Source organism: Sarcophilus harrisii, chromosome 3 (assembly GCF_902635505.1).
Source record: "Sarcophilus harrisii chromosome 3, mSarHar1.11, whole genome shotgun sequence".
NCBI lineage: Eukaryota > Metazoa > Chordata > Mammalia > Dasyuromorphia > Dasyuridae > Sarcophilus > Sarcophilus harrisii.
In genome coordinates, this window is record NC_045428.1 from 178,992,159 (window position 1) to 179,004,231 (window position 12,073).

Consider the following 12,073-nt stretch of genomic DNA (forward strand, 5'->3'; position numbering starts at 1 on the left):
ACATACATACAATTTTCTTGAAGACTTTAAAATCTTTTCCCTTTTTCCTTTTCCCATACTCACAACTGATCACAGTTTGCTTTCTGATGGTGGAATCTTTGGGGGAAATATTTTGAGTCAAAAATCTTGCTATTACTCTTCAAAGTATATTCTATTATATAATTATGTTCTCCAGCATTATCAAATATTAGATTGGCTCTGACAAACAACAATGAAACTAGAAAAGACCACATTTATGCTGTAGCTCACCCTCTGCTTCACTGAAAAGACAGATCCTAAGAGTTTGTCAACACATTTTTAAATAAAGGGGAATTGTCTAATAAATGTCTTGACAGCATCAATTAATAAGGAAAATTTTGTAGTTTTCCATATAATTTATGCTTTGCAAACAGTAAAATAGGTAAACTAAGAGTAAAATCTTAATTCTAGCTTTTTATTTAATTAAATAATACAGATCATCAAACTGTCCCTTTATTTAACATGTGAAGACCTAGCCTTAAGTTGTTATGACACAATTGATTTTTTTTTCATTGTTGAGGATATGCCACTTTTTACATGTAGATTGTCATTTGAATGGGATAATTTAAAAAATAGGAAAGAAGATTTGCTTACTCAGATAGGTCTGGAATTCCATATGGTATAGCAGAGTAGTTAATAAAGTACTGATATACTGAGGTTTCTATTCTATTCCTCTGGATCAGGAGGATATGAAAAGATTTGCCTTTTCAGTGTCCAGTGTTAATTTATCTGAGCCTTATAAAAGATATGAATGGACAGTTTTGTCACAGGGAATGAAAAATAGCTCTAAGAGGTGTCAAATGTATGTTGCTGCTGCTCTTACTCCAGTAAGAAAAGCATTTCCAAAAGTTATGTTTTACATTACATGGATATCTTGGGGTATGCACCTGAGAAGCAAATGTTAGAAGCATATCTACAAAAGACCATAGAAACATCAAGGAACTACCAATTGTATATAGCCCCAGGAAAAATTCAAATGGACATTCCTTTTCAATATTTAGGATAAGAAGTATATCCTAAGGTTCTTACAATATAAAAACTTTCTTTAAGCACAGAGAAGTTGAACACCTTAAATGACTTTCAGAAACTGATTGGAGATATCCAATGGATGTGTCTAGTGTTAGGCTTAATTACCTATCAATTGCAACCATTATATGATATTTTAAGGGGAGACACTGCTTTAGACTCAACACACCAGCTTACCAAAGAAGCTCAAGAGGCTTTGAGAGAAGTTGAATTGGCTTTATCCAATATGGTTGAAAGAGTCACTCAAAAAGCCTTGGAAATATCAGTTTTTGCTACAAAAGAGGCACCCACAGCAGTGCTTCATCAAGGAGACAGTGTGATAGAATTGGTGACCCTCCCATCACAGCTAAACCAAAGCCTTACTCCTTACCCAGTGTTTGTGGCTAGAATTCTATTAAAGGTCATTAAGCAAGTAGCACAATTATCTGGGATAAGACCTGACAAGATATACTACTTTTATACCAATGCACAAATTAATGTATGCTGTGAAACCATCCCAGAGTGGCAAATTTTATTGGCCACAGCTCCAAATTTTACAGAAGGGTCTCCATTAAAGATGACCTGGCTATTTCATAATTGGCAATGAATTTTTGAAGAAAAGATATACCAACTATCTTTACAGATGTATCCAAACATAATATTTGTGTTGGATACTCTAATGACTTAACTATAGAGTAGTCAGAACTTCTTTTCAATCCACTCAGCAGAATGAATTGTATGCAATCAATCTAGCTCTTACTTATTATCCTGTAGATGTAAATATAATATCTGATTTGGCCTATTCAGTAGGTATGATACAAAGAATTGCCACAGCCCAAAAAAATTTTGTAGCTTCTAATATATATCAGCTCTTTAAGGAGCTTCAAAAACAAGTAAGAAAGTGTCAGGGTAAGATGTATATCTTGCATGTCCACTCACATAGTAGACTTCCAGGTCCTATTTTTTTATGGAAATTAAAAGGCAGATAGCCTGATAACCATGTTAACTAATACTCCTTTATTTCAGGCAGCCCAAGAATCTCATTCTACATATCATCAGGCTGCTTGAGCTTTAATGGCAATTTGGGATAACAAAAGAGGAATCTAAGAGCATAGTAAAAGTCTGTACAGCTTTCCTTCCTTTCTACACTTCTACACTCCCTCCAGGAAAGAACCCTTTTGGTTTGAGACCCAGTGAAATTTGGCAAATGGATGTGATCCATTATAAATCTTTTGATTGTCTGTCTTTTATCCATGTTGTAATAGAAACCTTTTCAGGATTTATTTTTGTAATACCAGCAGCAAAAGAGACAGCCTGAGTGGTCACTGAATTCCTTATCTAAGCTTTTCCAATTATGGGTATGCTACAAGCAATAAAAACAGATAATGGACCTGCATATATTTCTAAACATTTTGCACACTTTCCTGCACAGTATCAGATTTTACACACCTCTGGCATACCTTTTAATCCTCAAAGACAGGAGAAACAGATATCAAGATGTTCCCCCAAAAATAAAAGAAAGGCCACAGGTAACCCTAGAGAATTTTTAAATTTAGCTCTTTATAATATTATTTTTTTTAATTTTTGATAAAGATGAACTGGCTCCAGCAGACAGGTTTTATAACCCGCTGGAAGGGCAGCGCCCAGTGTGAGCAGCTCCACTCTCTTTAGATAATCATGCAGTGATGTGGAGAGGTCCTGAAAGTGGTAAATGGAAGGGACTAGATAGGTTAACTGCTTGGGGGAGAGGGTTTGCTTATATCTCTACAGATGGAGAAGAAATCAGATGGTGCCAACAAGCTGTATCCACCTGGTCCATCAGAGAGAGATGGAGAAGACCCTTGAAACAAAGGAGACAACCCAAGAAACATCAGGTGGTTCCATCGTTGACTGTGCCCACCACTGAAAGAGCATGGCAGTTATGGCAATTGACTCATGTACATCAAAAATTGAATTGTCAATGAGACTGTTGCAGGACTTCAAAATCTGCAGGAATCATTAGATTCCCTGACACATGAAATAATGGACAATAGATTGGTTTTGGACTATCTCTTGCTGCTAAAGGAGGTGTATGTGTGATTGTTATATATATATATATATATATATATATATATATATATATATATATATATCCTCCTTCTAGGGCTTATGGACATGCATAATTCCTCATGTTGATTCAAATTTTTTGTTACCTCACTACTAGCCTGTGTTATATTACTATGTGCTTGTGTAATACTTCTCATGCTGATGGATTTATGTATATCTGTTTCAGTTAAGACCCTTCAGCTGAGAGGAAACCTGCTAACAATATCTGATTTGACTCCCCATTTCCCTTTGGCGTTTTTGCCTTCCTTCCTGAGAAGTCAGGGAGGGCATGATCACCTCCTTTTTGGTGTTTTCACCTTCCTTCCTGAGAAATCAGGGAAGGTGTGACCACCTGCGTTCTAAAACAAAAGAAAATGAAAAATGTAGGCCAGAACTCTAGAAAAGTGCTTGAAACAAGGATACTTACAACAGGGTGTTTACTCAGTGTGATTGATGAGATAATGATTCTCTAGTTTACATATACATCTAGAGAGAACACTGACCTTCAATTTATTGATTATCAACTAGCTTAATCAATAAATTGATTGTTAACTGCCGGAAACTCTGTCTTTTGGGCTTTTCATTTATTTCATACATCTAGTACTAAATACAAACTTTTCTATTTGGTATTTTAATATCTTTGCAACATAGTCAATTCCCATCTACCTAGTCTTTTCTAATACTCTGTGACTCAGCCATACTGTTATATTTATTATACTAAACATATAACACTCCATCTCCATTGTTTATGTCCCATGTTTGGTGAATATTTTATTCTCACCTCCTCACCACAGAGGCCCTGTTTGTTTGTTTTTTTTTTTTGTTTTGTTTTGTTTTTTAGCACTCAATTCAACAAAACCAAGAGATCAATGTACACAACAATAAGATTATGTGGTGATCAGTTGTGACAAACATAGTTCTTTTTAACAACAAGATGATTCAGGCCAGTTCCAATGGTCTTGATGAAGAGAACTATCTACACCCACAGAGAGGACTGTGGGAAGTGAATGTAGATCACAAGATAGCATTTTCACTCTTTTTGTCTTTGCTTGCATTTTGGTTTTTTTCTCATTTTTTTTCCTTTTTGATTTGATTTTTCTTGTGTAGCACGATAATTATATAAATATGTATGCATATATTACATTTAACACATATTTTTTGTACCATATTTAACATATATTGGATTATTTGCCCTCTAGGAACGGGAGTGGGGGAAAGGGAGGGAATTTGGAACACAAGGTTTTGCAAGGATTAATGTTGACAAATTATCCATGCATATGTTTTGAAAATAAAAAGCTTTAATTAAAAATTGATTGATTGTTTTAAAAAAAGGCTCAGCTTAAGCACCACCTTCTATATAAAGTCTTTCCTGATATTCCCAAGTGCTAGATTCCTCCCTCCTAAACTTTCTTGTATTCATTTCAGATATATTATGCGCGAATATTTGTGTACGATATGATTATACATATATAAATATTTTCTGTACCATTATAATATCACAGTACAGAAAATACATACAGAGATATGCTCTTTAGCATAAGGACTGTTTCATTTTGGTTTTGTATTCTCAGAGCTTAACATGGTGTCTAGAACTCAAAAGGTGCTCTTATTTCTTGATTGGCAGAATGCAGAAACCCATTATTACACAGGCTAGGTGCATGGAAATACATTGGTCACATTGAGACAAAGTTACATATCAGAACAAGAAGTACATATGAGAGAAAAAAGCAGCCCAACTCTGAAGCTATAGCACAATATAAAGCAGGAAACTTGTTCCTAACTATGTAGATTTTCTTGGTGTTTAACTTCAGATGGTTGATCATTTGATAAAAGAAAATTCTGGAAGTCACCAAGGAATATGGAAGGAACTACCAAAGTGAGGAAGGAAAAATTCTATTCCCAATGTATAGATGAATTTCAAAGATTTAAAGAGTAATTAGGGCTAAAAATTTCTCTTTCTCTTTTAATGAGACAAATATATCCCTGATACCTATGGCAGGAAGAAATTATTAATCTTGCAGAAAAAATAAAGCAGCAGCATTATGTCTCCTTTTATAAGAGAAATAATGGACTATGGGCATGGCATTTTGTATAAGCTATCAATTTTGTTCATCTAAACTTGTTTTTCTTCTTTGTTATAAGAAGTCACTTGGAAGAGAAGTCAGAGATATACTTGGAAATAATTGTGATATAAAAATAAAGGTATCAATACAACTAAAAGTGAAACTAGCAATCTGTAAATGAAGTTCTAAAGACTAGGTACAGGGAAGAACAAATAACTACATTAAAACTGTTGTCAAAAAATGTGAAGACTTGGCCCTCTAGGAAAGGGGTCTCAAAGTTTTTTAGATTATGTAGTCACACTTCCAATATATTTATTTGTTTATTTATACATTTTATATAAATTATATTTAAGTGTTATTGTTCTTATACCTTGTAAAATATAAATTTAAAAATAAAAAGAATATAAAGTTGAAATGATAATTTTATTTTGGTTATTAACTATAAGAAACCCTTTTAGCATTTTTATACTAGCAATTCATACTATTTAGCAATAGTAATTAACTCTTCAGTTAAGTTGATCAATGTAGATAACCAAATAGGTATATGATGAAACTGAAAAATCAGTCCCTCTCATTGAAAATGAAATGCAAAAGGATGAGTCTTACTTATTTGATATGGTTCCCGAACACAAAACCAAGGAATAGTCTCCCCAACTGAAGGATTCAAAAAGAGGTGATAGCCTAGGATATGTGTATATTGGTGGGAGATGAAACTATTCCCATTAAAGTCTGCACAATAGCTGTCAGTAATTGGATCTTAATTATAAATATCCTGTGAGCTGAATCTGGCAAAAAAAAATTTAAAAAACTCAGAGATACAATGGAAAAGTGGAAGATGATAATGGGTGAAGGAGACAGTGGAATTATGTTTTAGATGTGACCAATAAAGTATCTAAGTAAAGGTAAGATAAAATTCAGTTTCCAATTAGTTATTCCAACACTTATACATATTTCAATTTGGAAGCCACTTTGCTAGAAAAAGAAGGCAAATTCTCTGGAAATTCTAACCCAAGTCTTTCCCAAAATTAAGTTTTGCATTCTTTTTGGTGTAAAATGTTCCATAAACACTCACACACACACACACACACACACACACACACATCAACATCATCATCATCATCATCATCATCTGGTGAAATTTATTTCACTAAATTCATTAAACCTTTAATCAAATCACTAAATATATTTTTGCATGGGAAGTACATAAGCTCAGGAGAAAGATTTTGTTCAAATTACATAAACACTAGGAAAGCCTAATTCCTCATATGCAAAATGCCAAACATTAACTAAGTACCTTCCACCTTTGTGATTCTTTGAATTTGTTTTTCTCCTGACTATTTAACTCCTCAAGTTTATATTTGACTATCTCTCCATTTGAATTGTGTTTTTTTTATTTTAAATTTTGAAATTTTTTCCTAAACTTTCTAAAGTTTTTATTTACCTCTCAGTTTGGTGGTCTTCATAGATTTGCAAATCAAAACTTCTATTTCCTCATGATCCATGAAGAAGCACAGTGTCATTTGTTTATGCAAATTTCAATACTATGGAAAGCATAAGCATGCACAAAGAATTATTAACTTGGGAGATCCTAGGGTACATTATGAGGGTATCATTGAAAGCAATTTATACAATGTTGAAAACAATAAGGAAACTACCTCCAAGTCTGCAGAGGAAATCTGAGAATTTGGGATACAAACCATTGTATCCAAAGACATCATGATAGATATAGATGTCCTTTCTCATTATACAGCCAGCAGCATCTAATAGATCCTGCAGCTTTCAACATCTTGAGTCAACAAAGTTTCCTCCAAGGTTGGAAATATTGATCACAAGATCATCATTTGATAACCTATGCCTCACAAAAAATATAAAGCAGAAGAGGTATCTATGTCATTAATATCCATTCTGAAGCTCATTTAGAGTAGTTTATGTGTTAACTGTCATGTCTAAGCAATGCACCATTTCTGCTGGGACAAGAAAGGCACCTTCCTAGCTCTCAGTCTCAATCCAGAGATAGAGCACTATATGCCACATATGTTCTAAAAAGAGAAAGCATCTCAATTATTACTGAGTGCATCATTCTTGCTTATTCTGTGGCCAAAACTCTAACATAAATTTGACACAAGAGTTGCAGGAGAGGATCCAAGATGGTAGAGTGAAGCCAGAAACTTGGTCAAGTTTTTCCAATGTCCCTCAAAAACCACATAATATTAAACCTCTGAACATAGTCTGATATAATGAAATCACTCTCTGGCTCAAGATAGATTGGAAAGTCAATCTCACTGGGGTTAAAGGGGTGCTTAGTGCAGTTCAGACAGTGTTTGGGGAAGCCATTGAGAGGGTCTTCATCACAGCAAATCAGCAACTGAGACTTTGGTCCTGATTAAGTAGCAGAGGCAGACCAATGGGGCAGCCTCCAATCCCAACACAGAAGGCAAACTGCCAACTAGGGAAACTAGGCTGTTTCCTGGGAAAATCATGTTGGGATACCCAATGCAGTGAGCATGACATCAACACAAAGGGCTCCTGTGCTCAAAGCTAAGGCTTAGAGTGGCACAAGAAGCTTGGGACAGCATCCCTCTATCCCCAGAGAAGTGCTTGAGCAGAAAAGGCACAAAAGGGGGAGAGGGGGAAGAGAAGGAAATAAAATGAGCAAGAAACAGAAAAGTAGTTTAACCATAGAAAACTACTATGGTGACAGGACAACACTAACTCAGATGAAGACAAAGATTTCCCACAAGAGAAATCTCAAAAAGTGATAAGAATTGGTCTCAGGCCCAAAGAGGCTTCTTGCAAGTGATCTTAAAAGATGTTTGAAAGGTAAATAAGAGAGGTTGAAGAAAAAATGAGAAAAGGAGCAAGAGGTATGCAAGAGAGAGTCAACAGCTTAGAAAAGGAAGGAAAAAATTGAATTGAACAAATCAATTCCTTAAAAAACACAATAGTCCAATTAAAAAAAAAACATGCTGAACAAAAGAACACCTTGAAAAATAGAATTAATCAAATGAAAAAGAAGATACAAAAACTAACTGAAGAAAATCATACATTAAAAACTAGGACCAGACAAATGAAAGCTAATGACTCAATGAGACATCAAGAATCAGTAAAATAAACTAAAAAGAATGAAAAAATGGAAAACAATGCAAAATATCTCACAGGGGAAAACATCCAACCTGAAAAATAAATCCAAGAGAGACAATTTTAAAATATTGGTCTACCTAAAGGCTACAACCAAAAAAAGAGCCTGGATAGCATTCTTCAACAAATCATCAAGGAAAACTGACCTTATATACTCCAACCAGAGAGTGAAATAGCCACTAAAGAATCTATCACGTTGGGAATGAGATCCAACAAGGAAAATCCTAAGAAATATTATTGTGAAACTCCAGAATTATAATCTCAAGGAAAAATTATTGCAAACTGCAACAACAATTCAAGTCCTGAGGAGCAACAGACAGGATTACATAGGATCTAGTCATGTCTACAATAAAGAATAGAAGAATCAAACCATCTAATTCTAAAAAAATGAGTGAGTCAAACAAAAACCATAGAAACAATAATTTCATATAAGAGAATGACATAATATACCAAAAGCTAGGGGATGCAGCCAAAGCAGTTTTTAGAGGAAATTTTCTATCTTTAAATAGTCACATAAATAATATAGAGAAAGAGGAGATAAATGAATTGGCCATGCAACTAAAAAACTATAAGACAAACAAAAATTTAAAACCCAATTACACACTAAACTAGAAATTATGAAACTCAAAGAAGAGATGAATAAAACTGAAATTAAAAAAAAAACCTGTTGAACTTAAAAATAAAAGTGAGTTGGTTCTGTGAAAAAAATAGACAAATTCTGGTTAACTTGATTAGGACAAAGAAAGGAAAAAAAGCAAATTACCAGCATTAAAAATTTTGAAAAGAGTGAACTTACCACCAATGAAAAATAAATTAAGGCAATAATTAGGAGCTATTTTACCCAACTGGAATGTCAGCAAATCTGACAATCCAATTGAAATGGATGAATATTTACAAAAAATAAATTGCCCAGATTAACAGAAGAGGAAATAAATTGCTTAAATAGATCCATTTTAGAAAAAGAAACTGAACAAGCTATCAATGAACTTAAAAAAAAAATCTTCAGGGCCAGATGGATTTACAAGTGAATTCTACCAAATATTTAAAGAATAACTAATTCCAATAGTACGTAAAGTATTTGAAAAAATAGGTAAAGAAGGAATCCTGCCAACTTCCTTCTATTACATTAATATGATGCTGACCAGGAAGAGCCAAAACAGAGAAAGAAAATTACAGACTAAACTCCCTAATTATTATTGATGCAAAAATGTTAAATAAAATATTAGCAAAGAGATTATAACAAATTATCAGAAGTATAATACACTATCACCAAGTGGGCTTTATGCCAAGAATGATGGGCTGGTTCAGCATCAGGAAAACAATTTCTATAATTGACCATATGAATAACAAAACTAACGGAAATCATATGATAATTTCAAAAGATGGAGAAAAAGCTTTTGACAAAATACAGCACCATTCCTATTCAAAACACTAGAAAACATAGGAACAAAGAAAGTTTTCAGATAAAGAAATTAAAGCCATTTCTAATCATATAAAAATGTTCTAAATCACTATTGATTAGAAAAATGTAAATTAAAATATTTCTGAGGTACGACATCTCTCAGATTGGCTAAAATGACAGGAAAAGACAGTGACAAACATTGGAGGGCATGTGGAAAAACTGGGACACTAATGCATTGTTGGTGGAATTGTGAAATGATCCAACCATTCTGGGGAGCAATTTGGAACTATTCTCAAAGGGCACAAAACTGTGCATACCCATTGATTCAGCAGTGCTATTATTGAATTTATATCACAAGGAAATCATAAAGGTGGGAAAGGGACCCATGTGTGCAAAAATGTTTGTAGCAGCTATTTTTATGATGACAAAGAATTGGAAAACGATCAGATACCTAACAATTGACGAATGACCAAACCAGTTATGGTATACAAAAGTAATGGGATATTATTGTTCTATAAAAAGTGAAGAACAAGCTGATTTTAGAAAGGCCAGGAAAGATTTACATGAGCTAATGCTAATATAAAAAATCAGAAACAGGTATACATTGTATATAGTAACAAGAGTGGTTCAGTGATGCAAGATAATCCAATAAACTTTGAATACAAATTGCCATCTGCAGCCAAAGAGAGAACTGTAGTGACTGATTATAAATCAATAAATTCTATGGTTGCTTTCCTCCCCCCTCCCCCCAATTTTTCTTCTTTTTTTTTTCCTCTTGTGGTTTTTGCTTTCTCTTTTGATTTTTCTCTACTAGCATGTTTCATAAACAAGTGTACAAAAATTAATGTACATGTATAACCAGGAAAAATAAAGCAATAAAAATTAAAAATTAAAACTAATTAAATAAATACATTTGACACAATTTCCTTATCTCTTGCAACCATCAGTGAGGTGGGAATAAAGAATCATTTAGGTTTTTAATTACATTATTCCAAAACACCAGATACACCCAAGCCATGGAACAAGTTGGATTAAAGTGTTATATTCACAAAAAATGTTGATAGACTGGAAAACTGCATCAAGCTAAATGAGGTAAAAGCTAATAGTATTTATTGTGAAGTTGTATATTTGTGTTCTAAAATTTTATTTTGCATGCGCAAAATGAGTAGATAAAAGGCCGTTTAACTGAAAAGATCTGTGTGTGAGGGATGGGTTAATGGATTGTTCAAGATGAGTCAATACAATGATTTGGAAACTGAGAAAGCTAACATGGACTCACTAATGCATCTATGGCAGTGCCACCATCACATGACTGGTCATTTTTACCTCACTTTTGGCAATAGCAATTGCAACAACCAACTCTTGCTTTCATTCCTCTATCAATTAAACTTCTTAAAGGACATATCTAACTTTCTCTTTCCCTTCCTTCTCTCCCCACCTCCCGCTCTTTTTCTCACCAGGGTGGAAGTCCAGAATTACATTCCAGTGAATTGAGAGTGGTGCAAAATGAAATACAGAAAGTTAATGAGAATAATGCCTAAAAAAAGCTAAATTGGTCAATTAGGAAAGGAGGAAGCTCACTGAGGAAAATGATTCCTTAAAAAGTAGAATTGAGCAAATGGAAGGTAAAGACTATGAGAAATCAAGATACAATAAAGTAAAACAAAAAAAAAATTAAATGTAAAATATCTCATTGGAAAAAAAAAAACTGAACTGGAAAATACATCCAGGACAGATCATTTTAAAATTTTTGGTCTACCTAAATATCATGATCAGAAAAGAACCTGGATATTATATTTAAAGAAATTGTCAAGGAAAAGTATGCTGATATTCTAAAATATGAGAGTAAAATTGAAATGGAACGAATTCACTGATCACTTCCTGAAATCTCAAAATAAAAACTCCCAGGAATATCATAGTCAAATTCCAGAGTTCCCAGGTCAAGGAGAAAATGTTGCAAGTATCCAGAAAGAAACAATTCAAGTATAATGAAGTCACAGAATAATACAAGATTTAGCAGCTTCAACATTAAAGGATCAGAGGCTTAGAATATAATGTTCTGGAGAGCAATGGAGCTAGGATTATAATCAAGAATCACCTACTCAGCAAAACTGAGTATAATCCTTCAAAGGAAAAGGTAGTCATTCAATTAAATAGATGATTGTCAAGCATTTGTATTAAAAAGACCAGAGCTAAATGGAAAATCTGATTTTCAAATACAAGATTCTGGAGAAGCATAAGGTGGTAATTAGGAAAGTGATATCATAATGGATTTAATAAGGTTTATCTGATTACATCCTACATGGGAGGATGATACTTGTAAATCATTAGACCATTCTCATTATTATGTCAGTTAGGAGTA